Consider the following 26793-nt stretch of genomic DNA (forward strand, 5'->3'; position numbering starts at 1 on the left):
TATCAGCCTCCACCACCATCCCTGGCAACGCGTTCCAGAAACTCACCATCATTGGGGTAGAAAACCTGCCTCGCACATCTCCTTGAAACGTTGCCCCTCTCATCCTATAGCTATGCTCTCTACTATTAAATATTCCCCTCTCGGTAAAAGGTTCTGATTGTGTAACCTGCCCACCCCTCTCATAATTCGATAGACTTCCATCAAGTCTCCCCTCAACCTCCGGCGATCCGGAGAAAACTTTCCATAGTCGGTCTGACCTCTCCATTCTCTCAATGAAATCATAATTCTGGTAAACCTCCTCTGCATCGTTGCCAAGTACTTCATATCCACTTTCACATCCAGTGACTCTATCACCATCGACATTCCGGGTGCTCCGAAATAGGTGCGGGTGATGAGGAGGGGAGGGGGGAATGTGAGAGTAGGTGCAGGGTAAGAGTGAGAGGATAAGGAACAGGGAAATTAGGGCGGCGGTGGGCAGAATTTGTATTCAATGGGAGACGGCTGCGAGTTGAGACACACGGGACTGCAGATGCAAACTGCTGGACGAACGTAGCGGGTCAGGGGCTATCTGTGGCAACATCAGGTGCGGTGGCGAGGCAGAGATTACGTTACTGAACGAGGAATCCAGAGTCACATCCAGAGACGCAAATTCAAGTGTCTCCACTGCACCTTAAATGAATGATTGAAATTAAATCCTTCTATCATGCAAATGTCCTTATTAATAGTTAATAAATGGTGGTAGTTGCAGCTTTTAAAAAGAACAGCGGTATAATTGCTGCCTTACGGCGCTTACAGCGCTAGAGAGCCGGGTGCTGTCTGTACGGAGTTTGTACGTTCTCTCCGGTGACCGCGTGGAGTTTCTCCCAGATCTTCGGTTTCCTGCCACACTCCAAAGACGCGCAAGTTTGTAGGTTACTTGGCTTTGGTATAAATGTAAATTGTCCCCAGTGTGTGTAAGATAGTGTTAGTGTGCGGGGATCGCTGGTCGGCGCGGACCCGGTGGGCTGAAGGGCCTGTTTCCGCGCTGTATCTCTAAACAAAACTGCACTAAATACAGTTAACCGCCTCAAATTCTTGTTAAAATACTAGTTTGAGGATCGATGACCATAACGCTCCTAAATTGTTGTTTAAGATACAGTTCCACATGGCTGAAGTTCAAATGTCCTTTGAAATGGCCGAGAAACCCATTCAGAGGCCAATGAGGGGTGCGTAATAAATACTGGTCCTGCCCCGACACCCAAACCCATCACACCGGTAATGCGCATCTATTTAAATTAATCCCTTAATGAGGAAAAATCCTTAATAAGGAATTAATTTAAACAGATTAAGGAATTACAGAAGCAGTTTACCCGCTCCAGTGATCTGGGTTCCATTAACTATTCATCTTAAATAGATTAAGGATATTTAATAATTAATTGTTTAAGAAGGAACTGCAGATGCTGGAAAATCGAAGGTACACAAAAAAGCTGAAGAAACTCAGCGGGTGCAGCAGCATCTATGGAGCGAAGGAAATAGGCAACGTTTCGGGCCGAAACTGTCTGAAGAAGGGTTTCGGCCCGAAACGTTGCCTATTTCCTTCACTCCATAGATGCTGCTGCACCCGCTGAGTTTCTCCAGCTTTTTTGTGTACCTTTAATAATTAATTAATAGGGTTATTAATACGGTACCGGTTTCCAGCAGCAGGTGGCGACCCTGCGCCGTGAAACTGCACAATTCTTCAGACAGCTCGACATCACTCTGGTGATGGGAACCAGCACCACAATGAACGGAATTTCATCACATGCCTCAGTTGGAATGGCGGAGGCCCTAATGCGTCAAGAAAAACAAAGTTCTAGTCCAAAGGTAGACACAAAATGCTGGAGTAACTCAGCGGGACAGGCAGCATCTCCGGAGAGAGGGAATGGATGAAGTTTCTGGTCGAGACCTTTCTTCAGAGACCTCGACCCGAAATGTCACCCATTCCCACTCTCCAGAATTGCTGCCTGTCCCTCTGAGTTACTCCAGCATTTTGTGTCTATCTTCGGTTTAAACCAGCATCTGCAGTTCCTTCCTAAAAAGTGCTATTCCTATTAGGTGGCACGGCGGCGTAGCGGTAGACTTCCCGCCTCACAGCGCCAGTCAGGCGGGTGGGATGTTGACTGCGGCTGTTGTCTGTACGGAGTTGATACATTCTCAATGTGGCCGCGTAGGTTTCTCCGGGAGCTTCGGTTTCCGCATACATTCTAAAGTCGTAGAGGTTTGTAGGTTATTTGCCCTCTACAATGTCCCTCGTGTGTAGCTCTGTACTTCAGGGGGTGCGCTCTTCAATTGCTGCCTGTAGGCAGGAAGAAGCAGCACCGCGGTAAGGTCGGATTTACCGAAGTGAGGGCGAGGGATAGAACGATAGGCATTCTTGATGGTGGTGTAGCAGTGGTCGAGGGTGTTAGGTCCTCTGGTGCAGCAGGAGACATGTTGGTGGAAGTTGCGGAGTGCTTTCTTTAGGTTTGCCTTATTGAAGTCCCCAGCAATGGTGGTAAATGCCTCGAGGTAAGACGTCTGGTGTTTGTTGACCACGGCGTGCAGCTCCTCCAGTACCAGACGGACGTCTGCCTGGGGTGGGATGTAGACCGCAGTCAGGATAACGGAGGTGAATTCCCTTGGGAGGTAGAAGGAACGGCACTTCACCGCCAGATGTTCGAGGTGTGGAGAGCAGGAGTTGGACAGGACTGCCACGTCTGAACACCACGCAGAGTTGACCATGAGGCAGACACCCCCTCCTCTCCCTTTCCCAGATGCCAGTGTACGGTCCATACGGTGGATGGAGAACCCTTCAGGCTGGACCGCTGAGTCTGGGGAGCTGGGGGTGAGCCATGTCTCTGTGAAACAGAACACAGAGCATTCCCTCAGCTCCCTTTGATAAAGCAGTCTTGCCCTTAAGTCCTCCACTTTATTTTCAAGGGACTGTACATTGGCCAGTAGGATAGTAGGGAGAGGGGGCCGAAGTCCCCAGCGCTTCATTCTGTCCTGGAGTCCTGCCCGTCGGCCACGTTTCCGGACACAATGGAGGCTTCCCCCTTGTTTCCAGGTACTGTACTTGCTGTACCTGCTGTTTCTGCGGACCTGCGCTGGAACGGGGATTCCCTCACAGCTCCAGTTCCGTAACGAATAGGGGATTCCCTCAAAGCCGGCAGCTGCAGCTCCAGCTCCGTTGTTCCTGGAAGATTCAGCCCGTCGGCTCTGGGGGACATCCCTGGGTCTCCAGGTACCGTACCTGTGATCCTCAGTCGGGTCGGGAGTTCCACAGCCAGCGTGGGAAAGTTTAAAGACCGGGGTTCCCGCAGCTGCGGGATCTCGCGAAATTGCGAGAGCCTTGAGGTGCTCAAGCAGCTTGTCCGAACGGCACCGATTTCTGCCGGTTTTCTGATCCAGGTAAGTTGTTGTAGTTGAGCCTTTTATTTTCCGGAGCTCCGCAAAAGTCGCCGCAGGCAGGCGCCATCTTGCCCAGGTATAACGAGTGTCGTTATGTTCAAATTGGTATGTTCAAGATATCCAACGTTATTGATCATTCTTATTGCTCTTTTTTGTAATGTGCATAACGGCTGTAGGTTGCTTTTGTAGGTGTTACCCCATATCTCCACACAGTAACTCAGATATGGCAATATGAGTGTATTATACAGAGTATGTATAATACACTCAGGGTAGAACTAGTGTATGGATGATCGCGGTGTAAGAAGGAACTGCAGATGCTGGTTTAAACCGAAGATAGACACAAAATGCTGGAGTAACACACCGGGCCAGGCAGCATCTCTGGAGAGAGGGAATGGATGAAGTTTCTGGTCGAGACCTTTCTTCAGAGACCTCGACCCGAAATGTCACCCATTCCCACTCTCCAGAATTGCTGCCTGTCCCTCTGAGTTACTCCAGCATTTTGTGTCTATCTTCGGTTTAAACCAGCATCTGCAGTTCCTTCCTAAAAAGTGCTATTCCTATTAGGTGGCACGGCGGCGTAGCGGTAGACTTCCCGCCTCACAGCGCCAGTCAGGCGGGTGGGATGTTGACTGCGGCTGTTGTCTGTACGGAGTTGATACATTCTCAATGTGGCCGCGTGGGTTTCTCCGGGAGCTTCGGTTTCCGCATACATTCTAAAGTCGTAGAGGTTTGTAGGTTATTTGCCCTCTACAATGTCCCTCGTGTGTAGCTCTGTACTTCAGGGGGTGCGCTCTTCAATTGCTGCCTGTAGGCAGGAAGAAGCAGCACCGCGGTAAGGTCGGATTTACCGAAGTGAGGGCGAGGGATAGAACGATAGGCATTCTTGATGGTGGTGTAGCAGTGGTCGAGGGTGTTAGGTCCTCTGGTGCAGCAGGAGACATGTTGGTGGAAGTTGCGGAGTGCTTTCTTTAGGTTTGCCTTATTGAAGTCCCCAGCAATGGTGGTAAATGCCTCGAGGTAAGACGTCTGGTGTTTGTTGACCACGGCGTGCAGCTCCTCCAGTACCAGACGGACGTCTGCCTGGGGTGGGATGTAGACCGCAGTCAGGATAACGGAGGTGAATTCCCTTGGGAGGTAGAAGGAACGGCACTTCACCGCCAGATGTTCGAGGTGTGGAGAGCAGGAGTTGGACAGGACTGCCACGTCTGAACACCACGCAGAGTTGACCATGAGGCAGACACCCCCTCCTCTCCCTTTCCCAGATGCCAGTGTACGGTCCATACGGTGGATGGAGAACCCTTCAGGCTGGACCGCTGAGTCTGGGGAGCTGGGGGTGAGCCATGTCTCTGTGAAACAGAACACAGAGCATTCCCTCAGCTCCCTTTGATAAAGCAGTCTTGCCCTTAAGTCCTCCACTTTATTTTCAAGGGACTGTACATTGGCCAGTAGGATAGTAGGGAGAGGGGGCCGAAGTCCCCAGCGCTTCATTCTGTCCTGGAGTCCTGCCCGTCGGCCACGTTTCCGGACACAATGGAGGCTTCCCCCTTGTTTCCAGGTACTGTACTTGCTGTACCTGCTGTTTCTGCGGACCTGCGCTGGAACGGGGATTCCCTCACAGCTCCAGTTCCGTAACGAATAGGGGATTCCCTCAAAGCCGGCAGCTGCAGCTCCAGCTCCGTTGTTCCTGGAAGATTCAGCCCGTCGGCTCTGGGGGACATCCCTGGGTCTCCAGGTACCGTACCTGTGATCCTCAGTCGGGTCGGGAGTTCCACAGCCAGCGTGGGAAAGTTTAAAGACCGGGGTTCCCGCAGCTGCGGGATCTCGCGAAATTGCGAGAGCCTTGAGGTGCTCAAGCAGCTTGTCCGAAACGGCACCGATTTCTGCCGGTTTTCTGATCCAGGTAAGTTGTTGTAGTTGAGCCTTTTATTTTCCGGAGCTCCGCAAAAGTCGCCGCAGGCAGGCGCCATCTTGCCCAGGTATAACGAGTGTCGTTATGTTCAAATTGGTATGTTCAAGATATCCAACGTTATTGATCATTCTTATTGCTCTTTTTTGTAATGTGCATAACGGCTGTAGGTTGGTTTTGTAGGTGTTACCCCATATCTCCACACAGTAACTCAGATATGGCAATATGAGTGTATTATACAGAGTATGTATAATACACTCAGGGTAGAACTAGTGTATGGATGATCGCGGTGTAAGAAGGAACTGCAGATGCTGGTTTAAACCGAAGATAGACACAAAATGCTGGAGTAACACACCGGGCCAGGCAGCATCTCTGGAGAGAAGGAATGGGGGATCTCGACACGAAACCTAACCCATTCATACTCTCTGATGCTGGCTGGGCTTGTATACTCTGGAGTTTAGAAGAATGAAAGGAGGTCTTATGGAAACATATAAGAAGGGTTTCGGCCCGAAACGTCACCTATTTCCTTCGCTCCATAGATGCTGCTGCACCCGCTGAGTTTCTCCAGCATTTTTGTGTACCTAAGATTATTAAGGGTTTGGACACGCTAGAGGCAGGAAACATGTTCCTGGGAATCCAGAACCAGGGGCCACATTTTAAGATTAATAGTTAAGCCATTTAGAATGGAGATGAGGAAACACTTTTTCGCACAGAGAGTTATGGGTCGGTGGAATTCTCTGCCTCAGACGGCGGTGGAGGCCGGTTCTCTGGATACTTTCACGAGAGAGTTAGATAGGGCTCAAAGATAGCGGAGTCAGGGGATATGGGGAGAAGGCAGGAAGGGGGTACTCATTGTGGATGATTAGCTATGATCACATTGAATGGCGGTGCTGACTCGAAGGGCCGAATGGCCTCCTCCTGCACCTATTGTCTATTGTTCCGTTGACCCACCCTCCTTTCCAAGAAAAGGTTGCCCCTTAGGTTCCTATTAAATCTTTACTATCTGAGTTCCTTTCTGAACTCCAACTATTTTTTAATTCTGTCCTGATGAAGAGTTTATTTAGATTTTGAACCTATCTTCTTGACATTGGGCCACTGTTAACATCTTCCTGAAGATTTACGAGGATGTTGCTGGGACTAGAGGGTGTGAGATATCGGAAGAGGTTGAAAAGGCTGGACCTCTCTTTATTGGAGAGCAGCAGGATGAGGGGAGATCTTATAGAGGTGTACAGACTCATGAGTGGAATAGATTGGGTAGATGCACAGAGTGTCTTGCCCAGGGTAGGGGAATCAAGGACCAGAGGACATACATTTAAATGTAAATGAGGAAAAAAATTAATAGGAATCTGAGGGGTAACTTTTCCACACAGAGGGTGGAGGGTTTATGAAACAAACTGCTAGAGGGTGTGGTTGAGGCTGGGACTACCACAACATTTAAGATAGAGTTAGACAGGTAAATGGATAGTTCAGGTTTGGAGGGATATGGACCCTACGCAGGCAGGTGGGACTAGCAAAGCATGGGACATGATGGCTGGTGTGGGAAAGTTGGGCCTTGGGCCTGTTTCCACGATGCATCACTGTATTACTAGGCCCGTTACAAAATTAAGGTTTATTGTTCAAATTCAATCAGCTCTGATATGTTTTTGTTGTAATTTAGGATACAGTTCCGCTTCCTGTTGGTAGCCCATGCTTTCCCTCTCCCTCCATTCCCCACCCTTCCAACCGGTTTGAGTATAGGAGCAAAGAGGTCCTTCTGCAGTTGTACGGGCCCTAGTGCGACCACACCTGGAGTATTGTGTGCAGTTTTGTCCCTAAGGTGGAGGAAGGACATTCTTGCTATTGAGGGAGTGCAAGCCGTAGTTTACCAGGTTAATTCCGGGATGGCGGGGACTGTCATATGCTGGAGAGATGGAGCGGCTGAGCTTGTACACTCTGGAATTTAGGATGAGAGGGAAACCATGATTATCAAGGGTTTGGACAACGCTAGAGGCAGAGAAACATGTTCCCAGATGTTGGGGGAGTCCAGAACCAGGGGCCACTGTTTAAGAATAAGGGGTAACCCATTTAGAGACGGAGATAAGGAAACACTTTTTACACAGAGAGTTGTGAGTCTGTTGAATTATCTGCCAGTTCTCTGGATGCTTTCAAGAGAGAGCAAGATAGGGCTCTTAAAGATAGCGGAGTCAGGGGATGTGGGGGGAAGGCAGGAACTGGGTTCTGATTGGGGATGATCAGCCATGATCACATTGAATGGCGGTGCGTTGAAAGGGCCGAATGGCCTACTCCTGCACCTATTGTCCAGTGACTGTCCTTCTGATTACATTGTTTCCATGTCTGATTTGTTCTCATCTTCTCCCAACTAACAATGGTCTATGCAACATGTTCCTTGATAGAGCCATAGAGTGATAGTGTGGAAACGGGGGCTTCAGCCCACCTCGCCCACACCGGCCAACGATGTCCCAGCTACCCTAGTCCCACTTGCCTGCGCTTGGTACATAACCCCCCAACCTGCCCTATCCATGTACCTGTCCAACTGTTTCTTAAACGATAGGATAGTCCCAGCTTCAACTCCCTCATCTGGCAGCTTGTTCCGTACACCCACCACCCTCTGTGTGAAAAAGTTACCTCTCGGATTCCTATTAAATCTTTTCCTCTTCACCTTGAACCTGTGTCCTCTGGTCCTCGTTCCCCGAACTCTGGGTTAAAATACTCCGTGCATCTTCCCGACCTATTCCTCTCATGATTTTGTACACGTCTATATGATCTCCCCTCATTCTCCTACGCTCCATGGAATAGAGACCCAGCCTACTCAACCTGTCCCCATAGCTCACACCCTCTAGTCCTGGCAACATCCTCGTAAATCTTCTCTGAACCCTTCCAAGCCGAAGCTCTGTATTTCCCTCACCCCTGATGCCCAGTCTGAAGAAGGGCATCGGAAACGTCACCCATCGTTCTCTCCAGGGATGCTGCCTGTCCCGCTGAATGACATCAGCATTTTCTGTTTATCTTGAGTAACACTTGCTGTGAATAGGATGTCCCCTTTTACGTCACCAAGCATAGGCCCAGCCTCCTAAACATAGAATATAGATCAGGACACAAGATAGACACACAAAGCTGGAGTAACTCAGCGGGACAGGCAGCATCTCCGGTGAGAAGGAGTAGGTGACGTTTCGGATCGAGACCCTACTTCAGACTCGAAACGTCACCCATTCCTTCTCTCCAGAGATGCTGCCTGTCCCACTGAGTTACTCCAGCTTTTGTGTCTATCTTCTGTTCAAACCAGATTCTTCAGTTCGTTTCTACATAATTCATCTTTATGTTTTATTCATTTCAGGAGGAAATCTCTCGGAAGAGCAGGTAGACAATTTCTTCTCTGAATCTTTATACCACTTGGACAAGTGTTTACAATGATCAATTTATAACGGACTGATTACATTTTTGCAGCCTTAACGAAATAGGTCATAAAATGTCGGTGACTGGAGGCAGCCTCTCGATGGGACATTTCAACTGCACTTTACCGTTTGCAGTGTGGAGAGAATATATTGCTACTGTTAAATCTAGTTAGCATTTCGTCACATTTTGATTTGTAAAGGTCAAGGTGGTATTTTACTAACTTCGAGCGACACAGCGGTGTACCGGATAGATTTACTGCCTCAAGGAGCCAGAGACTCGGGGTTCGATCCTATCCCCGTCTGGTGTGATACCTGTGTGTTCAGTTCTGGGCACCGTGTTAGAGGAAAACTGTTGTCAAGCTGGAAAGGGCACATAGAAGATTTAGACAATAGACATTAGACGATAGGTGCAGGCATAGGCCATTCAGTCTTTCAAACCAGCACAGCCATTCAATATGATCGTGGCTGATCATCCACAATCTGAGGAGAATGGGGTTGAAAGGGAAAGATAGATCAGCCATGAACGAATGGCGGAGTAGACTTGATGGGCAGAATGACTTATTTCTGCTCCTAGAACTTGTTTGAATTGTTATGGAGCAACTTGGGGAGATCTTTAAGAAGGATCACCAGCCATTCTTGTGGAATTCTCTGGATGCTTTCAAGAGTGAGTTAGATAGAGCTCTTAAAGGTAGCGGTGTCAGGGAATATGGTGAGAAGGCAGGACCAGGGTACTGAATGTGGATGATCGGCCATGATCACGTTGAATGGCGGTGCTGGCTCTAGGGGCCGAATGGCCTACTCCTGCACCTATTGTCTATTATCATTTGCAGATCTTCTGGGACCAATGTTCAAGAATTCCAGCTCCAATCCCTCTGTAAATCTTCTGTAAATTGGAAGGTCCCTGGGACCAATGTTCAAGAATTCCAGCTCCAATCCCTCACCGTAGCGACCCACCTGGATCTCTCTATTAGAGTGATTATATTAACCCACAAATCCTCACATACCACAGACCCTCTAATTATCTGCTTCTGCCCCCAGACTCTGTGACCCTGGATGAGGATAGCGCGCATCCGGAGCTCGAGGTGTCCGGGAGTCTGAGGAATGTGAGATTGACCGGGGTCAGGAGAAGCCTCGGCAACAACAGGAAGGGGTTTATGGAATGTCTCTGAGCGCTGGGATCGGAGGGATTCACATCGGGGAGACATTAGTGGGAGGTGGAGGTGGCGAGGAGTCGCCGCTGGAGTCTGGGAGTCGCCGCAGAGTCTGTGGAGAGGAAGAGAAGGGTCGACATGAAACCAGAAGAAGGATTCTGGACCATCGAGAGATATCACGAGGTAGTTTCCGCAAGCAATTCTTCCCAGACCCCTCTCTCAGCCGGTCCCGTTCCCGGGGGGGGGGGTGGGAGTTTACCTCAGTTACGAATCGTGGTCAGTCTCATTTTATGATGCGGACACCAAGTCCCACCTCCACACCTTCACCGGGAATAAATTAGTGGGGAAACTGTATCCCTTCTTTGGTGCTTGGGATGAAAATCAATGGCTGAAGATATGCTTCATTCCCTGCTCGAATCAGTAAAAGGGTCGGGCCCCGGGACCGGCGTCATGAGCGGGGCTGAGGGGCTGTCTTTGGCTGTGGGGCAGAAACCGTGCGGAAAACAGGTTGGCGCTGAACCGGTTGTATTTAATCCCCAAATTTCGCGTCGCAATAGACTAGTATAAATATCAGTGTGGGTTTGTGTCTTTGCGCATTTGTTCAATGGATCATCATTAGTGAAGGAATGGCGTGTGTGACATCAGTCACAACATTCTGGGCTAACTCAGCGGGGACAGGCAGCATCTCTGGAGAGAAGGAATGGGTGAAGTCTCGGGTCGAGACCCTTCTTCAGACTAGTGTGAGTGGAAAGGGAAACGGGAGGTATGGTGTGAGATTAGTGATGGCCAATTGCACCGATGCTCAAACGGTCTCCCACTCCCAGCCTATTCAGAGGCGCTTTGCTGTGTGGGGGGGGGGGGGGGAGGGGAGGGGGAGAACGAACAGGAGCGAAAGGGACGCAACCGCCTGTCTGTCAACAGATATTTTCCTTCCAAAATAAACTTTATTCAGAATGGAAATATAGTCAAGAGTGTTTTATTGTCATATGTCCCAGGTGGAACAATGAAATTCTTACTTGCAGCAGCACAACAGAATATGTGAAATAATGAATGAATAAGTTTAGTGGCCAAGTATTGACATACAAGGAATTAGCCTTGGTGCTCCGCCCACAAGTGACAACGACATACAGCGACAGTTAGGAATGACACATAAAACATGATTAATAAAACATTATTGATTAAACATGTGAAATAAATGAAATACAAAAGGAGTAAAACACCGTACACTGTAAACAATATAAAAATGGGGAAAAGGGTTTGTGCGCGCGCACACACACACACACACACACACACACACCCACACACACACACACACACACACACACACACACAGAAAAACGAACATACAATAATAGTGCAATAATAATAATAGTCTATGTTGTTCTGAGCCCATTTGAGGTTGTGGTGTGTAATAGCATAATGGCTGTTGGGAAGAAGCTGTTCCTGAACCTGGACGTTACAGTTTTCAGGCTCCTGTACCTTCTACCCGATGGCAGTGGTGAGATGAATGTGTGGGCACGGTGGTGTGGATCTTTGATGATGCTGGCTGCCTGTTTGAGGCAGCGACCCCGGAAAATCGCTTCGATGGTGGGGAGGTCAGAACCCGTGATGGACTGGGTAGTGTTCACAACTTTTGGTAGGCTTCTTCGCTCCTGGCCTTTTCATGTTGCCGAACCAGGCCACGATGCAACCAGTCAACATGCTCTCTAATGCACACATGTAGATGTTGAAGAGAACAATTCACAGAAGCAAATTAATCCCCAAACCTGCAAGTGTGGGAAACGGGAGAAACCGGCGCACCCGGAGAAAACGCACGCATGTGACGGGTTGAGATAACAACGTGGTCCGATGGAATCCGAGTCTGTGACGCTGAGAGGCAGTAACTCCACCGCAGAACAAGTGATTCTCCAGCATATTTAGTGTTTGTATGCATTAACTGTTTTTAATTTTGAAACCAGGGGAGAGCGCGAACACAGTCCCCCACTACCACAAATGTTGCAGTCGAGTATCCCGCATTTGGGGACATCGCAGGCGTTAGCACACCCGAAGTGCAATGGGATAGCCTCGTCCTGGGAGAACCTCCTTGTGTTTTATTTAAATATTTCAAGATAGACTTTATTCAAGTAATAAATATATAAAATGCGTGAACCATTCAAAAAAAATCATCCGACATTTTCGGAGGCTATAGAAATTGTTCAATACAGTTTATACATTTTTCCAATTCTACAAAACTGTCCCCCACCCGTGCCACTCGTGTGGCCCCCTGCCGTGGGTTATCTTCCCTTATTTTGAGGAGCGTCTCCACCATACCGTGCCCCCCATGTCCAGCAGCGGAAGGATCCTAGACTGTGGCCCTCCCCCACCGAGCCTTGGCGTTGGCTGCACCAAGCTTCAGCGAGTCCCTTAGCACGTACTCCTGCAGTCTGCAGTGGGCCAGTCGGCAACATTCCCTGACGGACATCTCGCTCTGCTGGGTGGTGAGCAACGCTCGGGCAGACCAAAGAGCGTCTTTCACCGAGTTGATGACCCTCCAGCAGCACTCGATGTCAGCCTCTGAATGTGTCCCTGGGAACAGTCCGTAAATCACAGAGTCCTCTGTGACGGAGCTGTTCGGGATAAATCGTTCCAGGGACCCTTTCATACTTCTCCAGACTCTTTTTGCAAATCCACACTCTGCAAAGAGGTGGGCAACCGTCTCCTCTCCATAGCAGCCGTCCCGAGGGCAGCGTGCGCTGGTAGTGAGGTTCCGACGGTGCAGGAAGGATCTAACTGGGAGGGCTCCCCTCACCGCCAGCCAAGCCAGGTCTTGGTGCTTGTTGGTCAGTTCTGGCGATGAGGCATTTTGCCAGACAAGCTGGGCAGTCTGCTCTGGGAACCACGCCACCGGATCCATCGAGTCATTTCCCTGCAGTGCCTGCAGGACATTCCGTGCTGACCACTGCCCGATGGACTTGTGGTCAAAGGTGTTGGTCCGGAAGAACCTTTCCACAGACGACAGATGGGGCGGCAATGTCCAGCTGACTGGCACATTGCGTGGCATCTGCGCCAGGCCCATCCTTCGCAACACCGGGGACAGGTAGAACCTCAGCAGGTAGTGACACTTAGTGCCCACGTGCCTTGGCTCTACACTCCGCCTGATGCAGCCACACACAAAGGTGGCCATCAGGGTGAGGGCGACGCTTTTACCCCCGTTGTCTGCCGACTTGTACATTGTGGTCCGTCACACCCGGTCCATCCTCGACCCCCAGATGAACTGGAAGACGGCCCGGGTGATCCCCGTGGCGTAGGAGGGAGGGACAGGTCACACTTGTGCCAAGTACAGCAGCCCCGAGAGCACCTCACACCTGATGACCACATTTTTCCCGGTTATGGAGAGGGAGCGTTGCCTCCACAGCTCCAGCTTCTTCCCCACCTTGGCTATCCGCTCCAGCGAATTATTGTTGCTCGCCTCAGCCCCCCCGAACCAGATCCCCAGCACCTTCAAGAAGTCAGGCTTGATGGTGAAGGGGACGGAAGATCGGTCGGGCCAGTTGCCAAAGAGCATGGCCTCGCTCTTCCTACGGTTCACCCTGGCTCCCGTGGCCGACTCAAACCGGTCGCAGATGCTGATCAATCTGCGGACCGACCTTGGATCCGAGCAGAAGACGGCGACATCGTCCATGTACAGGGAGGTTTTGACTTGAATGTCCCCACTGCCTGGCAATGTCACTCCTCTTATGCTCGCATCCTTCCTGATGGACTCGGCAAAAGGTTCAATACAGCAGACAAACAAGACAGGAGAGAGAGGGCAACCCTGCCTGACTCCAGACCTTACAGGGAAACTGTCTGATTCCCACCCATTGATTTGGACTGCACTACGGATATTGGTGTAGAGCAGTTTGATCCAATTTCGGATTCCCTCCCCAAAACCAATTTTGGAGAGCACGTCCCTCATGTACGTGTGCGATATCCTGTCGAAGGCCTTCTCCTGGTCCAAGCTGACTAGGCAGGCATCCACCTGTCTGTCCTGCACGTAGGCGATGGTATCTCTCAGCAGCGCTAGGCTGTCTGAGATTTTCCTGCCAGGTACAGCACAGGTTTGGTCCGGGTGGATCACCTGTCCCAGAGCAGACTTGACCCGGTTGGCGATGGCCTTAGACAGGATCTTGTAATCTACATTCAACAATGTTATGGGTCTCCAATTCTTTATATCCTTCATCTCCCCCTTCTGCTTGTAGATTAGGGTGATGCTGCCCTTCCTCATGGAGTCTGACATGCTGCCGGCTAGAAGCATGTCGTTGTACACTTCCAGCAGGTCCGGGCCCACCCAGTCCCACAGAGCCGAATACAACTCGGCCGGTAAGCCATCGCTTCCGGGAGTTTTACTCGAGTCAAAGGAGCGGATGGAGCCAGTCAGCTCCTCTAGGGTCAGTGGTTGGTCCAGACTCTCCCGCTTGCTGTCCTCCAAGACCTCCGTGATAGAGGACAGGAAGTTCTGGGAGGCGGTGCTGTCTGTGGCCTTTCTGTCATACAATTCCGTGTAAAAGGATTTGCAGATCCTCAGCATGTCTGTCTGCGAGGATGCTACCGAGCCGTCCTCCTCCCTAAGGCTGTTGATCACAGAGCTCCCCCTGTGAACCTTATGGAAGAAGAAACGTGAGCACGTCTCATCCTGCTCCACATGGCGGACCCTGGATCGGAAGATGATCTTGGAGGATTCAGAGGTAAAGAGCCGAGCTTGCCGGTCCTTCACCTCTCTAAGTTCCTCCCTCACATCCACCCCCCTCGACTGCAGAAGGAGCAGTTGTTGCAAATCTGTCTGGAGTTGGCACAATTCCCTCTGATTCTGTCTTGCTATCTGAACCCCTTTAACTATGAAGAACCTCTTAATGTTCTCCTTGGTTGCTTCCCACCAGAGTGTCGGGGAGTCAAAGAGGGGCCTCACCGTTCTCCAACGTGCGTAGTCCCTCTTTAGCTCCTCAACGTTCTCTGGGGTCAACAGCTTCACGTTTAACTTCCACGTCCCTCTGCCTGCCTTCCGGTCCTCCCGTAGATGACAGGAAGCCTGAAGGAGGCAGTGGTCAGAGAAGAACACGGGCGTGAGGTCGGTGTGTCTCACCGTGACGGCCTTCGTCGTGAAGACAATGTCTATCCGGGATCGGGCTGAACCGTCCGATCTCGACCAGGTGAACCGCGGCTGGGACCCGCCTGCAGGGTCGCTGAAGGCGTCGTGCAGCTTTGCGTCTTTTACCGTTTCCATCAGGAACTTGGACGTGCTGTCCAGTCTGTTGTCGGCACTGCCGGATCGTCCAGCCGCATCAATGATGCAGTTGAAGTCACCGGCCAGAACGAGCTGCCGGGACGTGGCCAACAGCATTGGGAGCTGCTGGAGAACGGCCAGCCGCTCGCTCCGCACGGGTGGGGCATACACATTAATCAGCCGGAGCGGAGAACCACGGTACATAACATCCACCACGAGGAGACGCCCCGCAACCACCTCCCTGACCTCAGTGATGGCGAAGTTCCCTCCCCGCAGCAAGGTCCCCAGGCCGGAAGCATGACAGTCATTGCCCCCCGACCACACGGACAGGCCGTGGGGCCACCATCGCGACCACCTCCGATAGCAGCGGAGGTGTGGCAACCCGCACCCCTGTAGAAAAGTCACATCTGCCTTGACCTTGGCCAGGTACTGTAAGGCATTAACACATCGCTCAGTGCTCTTCACACTGCGCACGTTTAAAGATGCCAGTTTGAGCTCCATTGTCTTTTAGAGTCACTGACCATTTTCGTGTTCCCTCATGCCCACCGCTTCGGTGAATTGCCTCACCTTTCCTGGGCTCAGGTACCCGGCATCCTCAACGGGTTGGGTTTCCCGTGTCGTAACCCAAGGTGTCGTTGGGGGGGGGGGGGGGGGGTGCTCGTTTCACCCCCTTCTGGGTGCGCCGCTTCCCCCGTCTCTCGTGGCTGGGGCACGATGACAGACTTACTGCTCCCGGAAACTCGGAGCTGAGGCCCATTGGCCGCTGCACTGCTCCCGGTTGCCCGGAGCTGAGGCCCATCGGCCGCTACAATCCTCCCGGTTGCCCGGAGCTGGGGCCCATCAGCCGCTACAATGCTCCCGATGCCCTGGAGCTGGGCCCCATCGGCTGCTGCGATGATCCCGGTCTCCAGGGTCTGGAGCCCCTCGACCGCTGCTCTGCTCCCGATGTCCTGGGGCTGGAACCCCTCGACCGCTGCTCTGCTCTCGGTCTCCTGGTGCTGGTGGACAATCGGCCTGGACCTTCTCCTTTCCTCCCTGGTTTTCTTCCTGTGGGGTTCCCCGTTCGCCTCATCCTCCGACGAGGAGAGGTTGCTGCCTTCTGTCAGGGAGAGAGACCGTTTTGTTTGGGGGGGTTTTGGGCTTGCCAACCCCTTCTGGCCTCTGCTCCTTGTGCTGAACCCTCTGGTGTTTTTTTATACTTCACCGTCGTCCAAATAAGCTCTCCCCCCTCCTCCATCGACTCTCCCTCCTGGGCTTGGTGCTGGAGTTCTCCTGGCACTTGGGGGCTCGAGGTGGTTGAGGTGGTTGGGCTGTCCTCATCCCTGTTCCCCCTTTCTGCTGGGGACTTGGCAGTGGTAGTGGGTGTCTCACCTACCCTGGGGGTGCTGGAAGCCGCCCCTCTTGTCGCCTGTGCGTAAGTGCAGGCTCTTTTTGGGCAGGCCCTGTAAAGGTGGCCTCCCTCCCCACACAGGTTGCAGTTCTTGCTGGCCTGACAGTCTTTTGTCTCGTGGCCCTCCGTCTTGCAGTTTTTGCAGACCACTGCAGTGCATTGGGCCACCACATGCCCAGGCTTGTTACATCTTCTGCATAGTCTGGGCTGCCCCACGTAACTCAAATAACCTCGGTTTCCTCCAATTGCGAACACCGAGGGGGGGGGGGGGTGGAGGAGAGCTCCTTCCTTGTCCACCCTCAGCTTCACCTTGACCTGCCGCTTGCTCTTCCAAATCCCATGCAGGTCCTTCACGTCCACGCAGTTGCCTGCTCCGTCGACGTAGCGAGCAAGGAAGGTGAGGACATCCACTACGGGCACATGTGGGTTGAACATGTGCACCGTGATCATCCTTTCTTTCTGGTTTGGGAGGGTGCAGAGTGGCTGCACTTTCAGCAACGACAGCGGAGCTTCATTCCCCTTCTCCTGGAAATCTTTCATAAACTGTTGCCATCCCGTCGGATGCACAAAGGTAACATCGAAGTATCCGTTACCCGGGAAGTCCTGGAGGCAGTAGATATCTCTGGGCTCAAACTTGCAGGTCTCCAGCAAGACCTTGTTCACGAACAGGTCTCGACAGAAGGGCATCCCCTCGCTGAGGTCCTTTAAACTAATCCTCACGGTATTGCGGATACCCTGTCCTCTCGCTCCAATTGCAGCTGCCATTGCTACGATTCTACACCGCAATCTGCAGCTCTTGTCCTTAATGGACCGCCAGGGCTGTTCTAACAAGAATAGATAGCCCCTTTCACTGTTCTAATAAGAACAGATGTTCTCTTTTACCCCTGATAAGAACAGATACTACACTTGATCTTAGCCAAAAGGCCGAGAAGCGATCCTGGGAGAAGTTTTTTTTTAAATTTCAAAATAGACTTTATTCAGTTGATAAATATATACAATGCATGACCCATTCGAACAAAAAATTCATCCGACACTTTCGGAGACTATACAAATTTTATTTCAGTACAATTTTTCTTTTTTTACATTTGTCAAATTCCACCAAACTGTCCCCCACCCCGTGCCCCTCTGTGGCCCCCTGTCCAAGTAATAAATATATACAATGTGTGCACAGTGCGAAAATTCCATCTGACATTTTTGTAGGCTATAGAGATTGTTCAATACAGTTTATGTCTTTTAAATTCCACAAAACTGTCCCCCACCCGTGCCACTCATGTGGCCCCCTGGTGTGGGATACCTTCCCTTAATTAAATTTGAGGGGCGTCTCCACCATACCGTGCCCCCCATGTCCAGCAGCGGAAGGACCCTAGACTGTGGCCCTCCCCCACCGAGCCTTGGCGTTGGCTGCACCAAGCTTCAGCGAGTCCCTCAGCACGTACTCCTGCAGTCTGCAGTGGGCCAGTCGGCAACATTCCCTGACGGACATCTCGCTCTGCTGGGTGGTGAGCAACGCTCGGGCAGACCAAAGAGCGTCTTTCACCGAGTTGATGACCCTCCAGCAGCACTCGATGTCAGTCTCTGAATGTGTCCCTGGGAACAGTCCGTAAATCACAGAGTCCTCTGTGACGGAGCTGTTCTGGATAAATCGTTCCATGGACCCTTTCATACTTCTCCAGACTCTTTTTGCAAATCCACACTCTGCAAAGAGGTGGGCAACCGTCTCCTCTCCATAGCAGCCGTCCCGAGGGCAGCGTGCGCTGGTAGTGAGGTTCCGACGGTGCAGGATGGATCTAACTGGGAGGGCTCCCCTCACCGCCAGCCAAACCAGGTCTTGGTGCTTGTTGGTGAGTTCTGGCGATGAGACATTTTGCCAGACAAGCTGGGCAGTCTGCTCTGGGAACCACGTCACCGGATCCATCGAGTCCTTTCCCTGCAGTGCCTGCAGGACATTCCGTGCTGACCACTGCCTGATGGACGTGGTCAAAGGTGTTGGTCCGGAAGAACCTTTCCACAGACGACAGATGGGGCGGCAATGTCCAGCTGACTGGCACATTGCGTGGCATCTGCGCCAGGCCCATCCTTCGCAACACCGGGGACAGGTAGAACCTCAGCAGGTAGTGACACTTAGTGCCCACGTGCCTTGGCTCTACACTCCGCCTGATGCAGCCACACACAAAGGTGGCCATCAGGGTGAGGGCGACGTTGGGCAGCTTTTACCCCCGTTGTCTGCCGACTTGTACATTGTGGCCCGTCGCACCCGGTCCATCCTCGACCCCCAGATGAACTGGAAGACGGCCCGGTTGATCCCCGTGGCGTAGGAGGGAGGGACAAATTCCACAAAACTGTCCGCCACCCGTGACACTTGGTGACGTTGCGGGTGGATACACTACTTCACACCTTGGAGATTTGTTTGCATAAAAGTATATTATTCTGTTTTTAGTTTTTAAACCAGGGGAGAGCGCGAACGCAGTCCCCCACTACCACAAATGTTGCAGTCGAGTATCCCGCGTTTCGGGACTTCGCAGGCGTCAGCGCACCCGAAGTGCAATGGGATAGCCTCGTCCTGGGAGAACCATTTTTTTATTTTTTATTTTCAAAATAGACTTTATTCAATTGATAAATATATACAATTCATGAACCATTCGAACAAAAAATTCATCCGACATTTTCGGAGACTATACAAATTTTTTCAGTACAATTTTTTTACATTTGTCAAATTCCACCAAACTGTCCCCCACCCCGTGGCACTCTGTGGCCCCTGTCCAAGTAATAAATATATACAATGTGTACACAGTGCGAAAATTCCATCCGACATTTTTGTAGGCTATAGAGATTGTTCAATACCGTTTATATGTCTTTTAAATTCCACAAAAATGTCCCCCACCCGTGCCACTCATGTGGCCCCCTGGCGTGGGATACCTTCCATTAATTTAATTTGAGGGGCGTCTCCACCATACCGTGCCCCCCCATGTCCAGCAGCGGAAGGACCCTAGACTGTGGCCCTCCCCCACCGAGCCTTGGCGTTGGCTGCACCAAGCTTCAGCGAGTCCCTTAGCACGTACTCCTGCAGTCTGCAGTGGGCCAGTCGGCAACATTCCCTGACGGACATCTCGCTCTGCTGGGTGGTGACTCAACCATAATAGACAATAGACAATAGGTGCAGGAGTAGTCCATGCGACCCTACAAGCCAGCACCGCCATTGACTGAGCATGGCTGATCATCCCGAATCAGTACCCCGTTCCTGCCTTCTCCCCATATCCCCTGACTCCGCTATCTTTAAGAGCCCTATCCAGCTCTCTCTTGAAAGTTTCCAGCGAAACGGCCTCCACCGCCTTCTGAGGCAGAGAATTCCACAGACCCACAACTCTCTGTGTGAAAAAGTGTTTCCTCATCTCCGTTCTAAATGGCTTACCCCTTATTCTTAAACTATGGCCCCTGGTTCTGGACTCCCCCATCATCGGGAACATGTTTCCTGCCTCTGGCGTGTCTAGACTCTTAATAATATTATAGGTTTCAATAAGATCCCCTCTCATCTACTAAATTCCAGTGTAAACGTGTAAAATTCTAGTGTTAGTGGAGAAGTTCCAGCAGCTTGCAACAGTTAATAGAAAATACTGTTCGGTTGTGTATGGTCAGTGTAAATCAATAAAACATTGCGTTTGTTTGATTTCAGGAGGAAATTAGTTGGAAGAGGAGGTGTTCTTATCTGAAACCATACATAATTTTATAAAATAACTCAGAAGATCGCTGTAGTTCATTTTGTAACCCAGCTGCTTATATTTACAGGGTTAGTGATGAGGAACACACGTTGTCAGTGGCAGATGGGGCACCGGAAGTTGCAAAATTCGATCAACTGTATTTATTGACCAGAGCGTTGTGTGAAATGTCCTGTGGTATTCCACAAGGTCATGTTGATATCATTTATTTGTTCAGTTACATTAAAGATCGCTCTGTGTTAGTTCGATACAAAGAGTGATATGAATAATGGACACTTTAATTAGGGTCCCTAACATTCCCTAACCCTAACCCTAAGCTACACCACTGCTACAATGAGGTGCTAACCCATAACAGCTCCAGTGGTGTCCATTTCCTCCTGCCGGCTGTCTTTTCAAGCTGTCACATGGACTTTCCCTAGTTGTCAGCTGCTCTGTTCACAGCAGACACTTGCTCGGCTAGATGTTAAATTACAATTAAAACACAAAGTACTTGTGCTATATCTCCGGAATAAGCAATCAACTAAGAAAACCAAACCCAAAAGGTGGGAGGTGTGTGCTGGGATCGGAGGGATTCACATCGCGGAGACATTACTGGGAGGTGGAGGTGGCGGGGAGTCGGGGCTGGGGTCTGGGAGTCACAGCAGAGTCTGTGGAGAGGAAGAAACCAGGCACACTGACCCCGGAGACTGGAGTCTGGAGCATCAGGCGATGGGATGATGTGTTTAATGCACTCACCTCCACTCAATCCCGTCTCCGCGCCCGTCGCATCCCCGGAAGGGTGGGCGTTTATCTCAGTTACGAGTCCCGGACAGTTCATTTTCCGACGCGGACACCAAGTCCCATCTCCACACCTTCACTGGGAATAAATTCATGGAGACATTTTAACCTTTCTTCTGGATTTGGGGCGAAAACCAGCGGATGAGAATCTGCTCCGGTTTCCGCTGCTGTTGTGCAAGAGGGTCGGGTCCCGGGACCGGCGTCAGGAGCGGGGCTCAGGTACTCTGGGGCAGAAACCCGGTGGACAACAGGTCGGCGCTGAACGAACGGCTCCCATTTAATCCACAAATACCGCGTCGTGAAACAAACCGCAGTGAGCGCGGAAATAAAACCAGAGGGAATGTAAATGTGGGAAGAGTGAAATAAACAGCAACTGAAATCAGAGCTGTCTGTCCGTCGATCCGTTCATTTTAACACGTTAACCGCGTCCGGCAAAGGAACAGAAATTACTTTTGTGAAAATATAAAGATTGAAACGATCGCCGCGGGTGGCGGGTCCTGAGCTCCGGGCTTCCCCGGGTCCTAAAGTCCATTGACTCGGTTTGAAGGGTGCAAGAGCCGTCTAGCAAAATAAAACCCCGGTAAACGTGACCGTGTGGTGGTGCAGAAAAAGAGGGACGGATGATTTGGAAATTGCTAAAGGAGGGGGTAAGCTGAATGCCGAGAATGCGAGGCAGAAGGTTTGTTAATTACGTGAAAATATTGAATCTATCGTTGAGTCTTGAAGCCGTGGGGAGCCGTGCGGAGATGTAACACGGCTCCGCTGCACGATACTGCAAGAGTTCAACGTGTTCGTGAACCTCACTGACCAGCAGCTCAACGTACGATATTGATCGAGCACCAAAGGAACTAAAGCAATCTTGAAACTGATTGAAGGTAGACACAAAATGCTGGAGTAACTCAGCGGGTGACGCAGCATCTATGGAGAGAAGGAACGGGTGACGTTTCGGTACGAGACCCATAGAAGGATCTCGACTCAAAACGCCACCCATTCCTTCTCTCCATAGATGCTGCCTCACCCGCTAAATTTCTCCAGCATTTTGTGTCTACCTTCGATTTTATCCGGCATCTGCAATTCTTTCTTACATCTGAAACTGGTTGGTTTGTTGGAACGTTCATTCTTATCGGTTCCCTCGTATGTATTGGTTATTGATTAATAATGGGTGAAATGTAGTATTGGCATGACTGAGATATTTACAATCGTCTTCAGTCAGGACTGTCAGGTGATGCATCCCAGCATATATCGCCTCAAGACTTGAATTCAGTTCTTTGGTCCATGTTCGGGCCAAGTCTCAAGACGATTTTTTATCCCTTCAGTTTTAAGACCAACCATCTTCAGGTAGCCCGGCATCCCCCCTGTCTCTCAACCCCCCCCCCCCCCCACCACCAATAGCGTGTTTCCTTTTATCATCTGTACTTTTTTACCATATATTTTATTCATTGTTCTTTATTTCTCCATATCATCGTCTATATCTCTCGTTTCCCTTATCCCTAAACAGTCTGTAGATGGGTCACGACCCGAAACGTCACCCATTCCTTCTCTCCAGAGATGCTGCCTGACCCGCTGAGTTACTCCAGCCAATTGTGTCTGTCTTCGGTTTAAACCAGCATCTGCAGTTCCTTCCTACACATCTTCATTGTTCATTCACATAAAGCCCAGCGGTATGAATATTGATTTCTGTAATTACAAGTAACCCTTGCATTCCCTCTCTCTCCATTCTTCCTCCACCATAGACGTCTTGCTAGTTTCACTGTTTGTATCCCTTCATTATCACATCTTGCATGGCCAACAATGGACCATTGTGGGCTCCACCTTTCTTGACTCATCGGTGCCGGCTGTGATGTGTTCTGTACGTCTAGTTTCCCACTCAACTGACTCAATTCTGAAGAAATCCCAGTCTAATTCCACTTGTGGGCCCAGTCCAGAACAAGGGAGACCTGATCATTTGTTGGAGCCTTAAGTACAGGACCTGAGTACTTAACTAAAAGGTTACAGAGTCGTACCTAGTACTAAATAACATTGATTACAGGGGTGAAGCCAGCGAGCTTTGTCAAACAAAGGATGTGGAAATCAGAACCGCTTTCACTGGAAGGTGAAACCCTTTCCACCCTGTGAGGTGTACATTCCAGATCTGGTTATCTGCCACCTCGCAACACAATGCTCTTTCAAAATCCTCCAGTTTTATGACAAAATATTACATTGAGCCGTTCTCAATCCATATTTCACCATTGTTTCCATTTAGAACATAGAAAATAGGTGCAGGAGTAGGCCATTCGGCCCTTCGAGCCTGCACCGCCATTCAATATGATCATGGCTGATCATCCAACTCAGTATCCTGTACCTGCCTTCTCTCCATACCCCCTGATCCCTTTAGCCACAAGGGCCACTTCTAACTCCCTCTTAAATATAGCCAACGAACTGGCCTCAACTACCTTCTGTGGCAGAGAATTCCTGAGATTCACCACTCTCTGTGTGAAAAATGTTTTCCTCATCTCGGCCCTAAAAGATTTCCCCCTTATCCTTAAACTGTGACCCCTTGTTCTGGACTTCCCCAACATCGGAAACAATCTTCCTGCATCTAGCCTGTCCAACCCCTTAAGAATTTTGTAAGTTTCTATAAGATTCCCCCCTCAATCTTCTAAATTCTAGCGAGTACAAACCAAGTCTATCCAGTCTTTCTTCATATGAAAGTCCTGACATCCCAGGAATCAGTCTGGGGAACATTCTCTGTACTCCCTCTATGGCAAGAATGTCTTTCCACAGATTAGGAGACCAAAACTGTACGCAATACTCCAGGTGTGGTCTCACCAAGACCCTGTACAATTGCAGTAGAACCTCCCTGCTCCTATACTCAAATCCTTATGCTATGAATGCCAACATACCAATCGCATTCTGCAGTGCCTGCTGCACCTGCATGCCTACTTTTAATGACTGGTGTACCATGACACCCAGGTCTCGTTGCATCTCCCCCTTTCCTAATCGCCACCATTCAGATAATAGTCTACTTTCCTGTTTTTGCCACCAAAGTGGATAACCTCACATTTATCCACATTATACTGCATCTGCCATGAATTTTCCTACTCACCCAACCTATCCAAGCCACCTTGCAGCCTCCTAGCATCCTCCTCACAGTAACACTGCCCCCCAGCTTTGTGTCATCCGCAAACTTGGAGATGTTGCATTCAATTCCCGCGTCCAAATCATTAATATATATCGTAAATAGCTGGGGTCCCAGCACTGAGCCTTGCGGTACCCCACTAGTCACTGCCTGTCATTCTGAAAAGGACCCGTTTACTCCTCCTCTTTGCTTCCTGTCTGCCAGCCAGATCTCTATCCACATCAATACTGAACCCCCAATTTAAGTTTGTATACTAATCTCTTATGTGGGACCTTGTCGAAAGCCTTCTGAAAGTCCAGATATAACACATCCACTGGTTCTCCCTTATCCACTCTACTAGTTACATCCTCGAAAAATTCTATAAGATTCGTCAGACATGATTTACCTTTCATAAATCCATGCTGACTTTGTCCAATCATTTCACCACTTTCCAAATGTGCTGCTATCCCATCTTTAATAACTGATTCTAGCAGTTTCCCCACTACCGACGTTAGACTAACTGGTCTGTATTTCCCCATTTTCTCTCTCCCTCCCTTTTTAAAAAGTGGTGTTACATTAGCTACCCTCCAATCCTCAGGAACTACTCCAGAATCTAAAGAGTTTTGAAAAATTATCACTAATGCATCCACTATTTCTGGGGCTACTTCCTTAAGTACTCTGGGATGCAGCCTACCTGGCCCAGGGGATTTATCGGCCTTTAATCCATTCAATTTACCTAACACCACTTCCCGGCTAACCTGGATTTCACTCAGTTCCTCCATCTCATTTGACCCCCGGTCCCATGCTATTTCCGGCAGATTATTTATGTCTTCCTTGGTGAAGACAGAACCAAAGTAGTTATTGAATTGGTCTGCCATGTTCCCATGATCAATTCACCTGTTTCTGACTGCAAGGGACCTACATTTGTTTAACTAATCTATTTCTCTTCACATATCTATAAAAGCTTTTGCAGTCAGTTTTTATGTTCCCTGCCAGTTTTCTTTCATAATCTATTTTCCCTTTCCTAATTAAGCCCTTTGTCCTCCTCTGCTGGTCTCTGAATTTCTCCCAGTCCTCTGGTAGGCTGCTTTTTCTGGCTAATTTGTACGCTTCATCTTTTGTTTTGATACTATCCCTGATTTCCCTTGTTATCCACGGATGCACTACCTTCCCCGATTTATTTTTTTGCCAATTGTTGCAGTTCATCCATGCAGTCTTTAAATGCCTTCCATTGCATAGCCACCGTCAACCCATTGAGAATCAATCGCCAGTCTATCTTGGCCAATTCACGTCTCATACCCTCAATGTTATCTTTCTTTAAGTTCAGGGCCCTTGTTTCTGAATTAACGATGTCACTCTCCATCCTAATGAAGAACTCAACCATTCACTCTTGCCCAAGGGGCTTCGCACAACAATACTGCTAACTAACCTTTCCTCATTACTCAATACCCAGTCTCGAATAGCCTGCTTTCTTGTTGGTTCCTAGACATGCTGGTTTAGAAAACTGTCCAAAATACATTACAAGGAATCCTCTTCCTCAGCACCCTGCCAATTTGATTTACCCAATCTATATGTAGATTGAAGTCACCCATTATAAGTGTTTTACCTTTGTTGCACGCATTTCTAATTTCCTGTTTGATGCCATCCCCAACTACACTACTACTGTTAGGTGGCCTGTACACAACTCCCACTAGCGCTTTCTGCCCCTTAGTGTTTCGCAGCTCTACCCATATCAATTCCACATCCTCCAAGCTAATGTCCTTCCTTTCTATTGCGTTAATCTCCTCTCTAACCAGCAACGCTACTCCATCTCATTTTCCTTTCTGTCTATCCCTCATGATAATTGAATATCCCTGGATGTTCAGCTCCCAGCTTTGGTCACCTTGGAGCCATGTCTCCGTGATCCCAACTATATCATATTCATTAATAAATATCTGCACATTCAACTCATCCACCTTATTACGAATGCTCCTTGCATTGAGACACAAAGCCTTCAGGCTTGTTTTTACAACACTCTTACCCCTAATACAATTATGTTGAAAAGTGGCCCTTTTTGATTTTTGCCCTGGATTTGTCTGCCTGCCACTTGTACTTTTCACCTTGCTACCTATTGCTTCTACCCTCATTTTACACCCCTCGGTCTCTCTGCTCATGCTCCCATCCCCCATGTTGGTTGACGTGTCCAAGGTGGGCCGAAGAGTCTTGTTCCATGCCGCATGCCTCTGAGGCATACCTTGCACCATAATACATCTAACAGTGCGGATTACACAGAGTCCAAACACATAAGAATCGCCACGTTTTATGCGCCCATATAAACTTCACTCCTCAGTCACTGCATTAATGCACATCTGAATCTTCAATGAGGATGATTCATCACCTCCACGATCACTCCCTCTGTCCTTTCAACTACTGTCTGCAGATGTTAACATCCTCTCTTTCTCAGTCCCTTCCTTAATCCCCAATCCTTCTGACCTGTGGACCATGTATTAGATGCAAACCAGATATCAAGACAACATTTATATCGTGAAGAATTCTGCAACACACCTGTGTCCGTCCTTGTAATTGAGGTCACTGGAGCCGCAGTGCTGTTTCCAACTTCAGCCGTGGTGTCGATAGGTGTTACCATATTCTGCTTCTCTGCAGTTAACCGAATAATAATAGTGGGATTAAACAATGACAAATACAAGAAGGAAAAGATTGGCAAGTGAACCGTGAACCAT

At 49.7% G+C, this 26793-nt stretch overlaps 1 long non-coding RNA gene and 3 pseudogenes across 1 annotated transcript; 1 reads left to right on the forward strand and 3 right to left on the reverse strand.

The window, feature by feature from the left end:
- Positions 1–832: 832 nt before the first annotated feature.
- Positions 833–10387, forward strand: LOC116982244. Its single transcript, XR_004414416.1, has 3 exons — positions 833–843; positions 6718–6723; positions 10279–10387. It is a non-coding gene; the product is annotated as an uncharacterized LOC116982244 (long non-coding RNA).
- A 1425-nt stretch (positions 10388–11812) lies between these two features.
- LOC116982357 lies at positions 11813–11948 on the reverse strand (annotated as a pseudogene).
- A 5370-nt stretch (positions 11949–17318) lies between these two features.
- Positions 17319–17422, reverse strand: LOC116982361 (annotated as a pseudogene).
- Positions 17423–18932: 1510 nt separating this feature from the next.
- On the reverse strand, positions 18933–19067 carry LOC116982369 (annotated as a pseudogene).
- Between the last annotated feature and the right edge of the window lie 7726 nt (positions 19068–26793).

The sequence above is a fragment of the Amblyraja radiata genome, chromosome 16 (genome assembly GCF_010909765.2).
Source record: "Amblyraja radiata isolate CabotCenter1 chromosome 16, sAmbRad1.1.pri, whole genome shotgun sequence".
NCBI lineage: Eukaryota > Metazoa > Chordata > Chondrichthyes > Rajiformes > Rajidae > Amblyraja > Amblyraja radiata.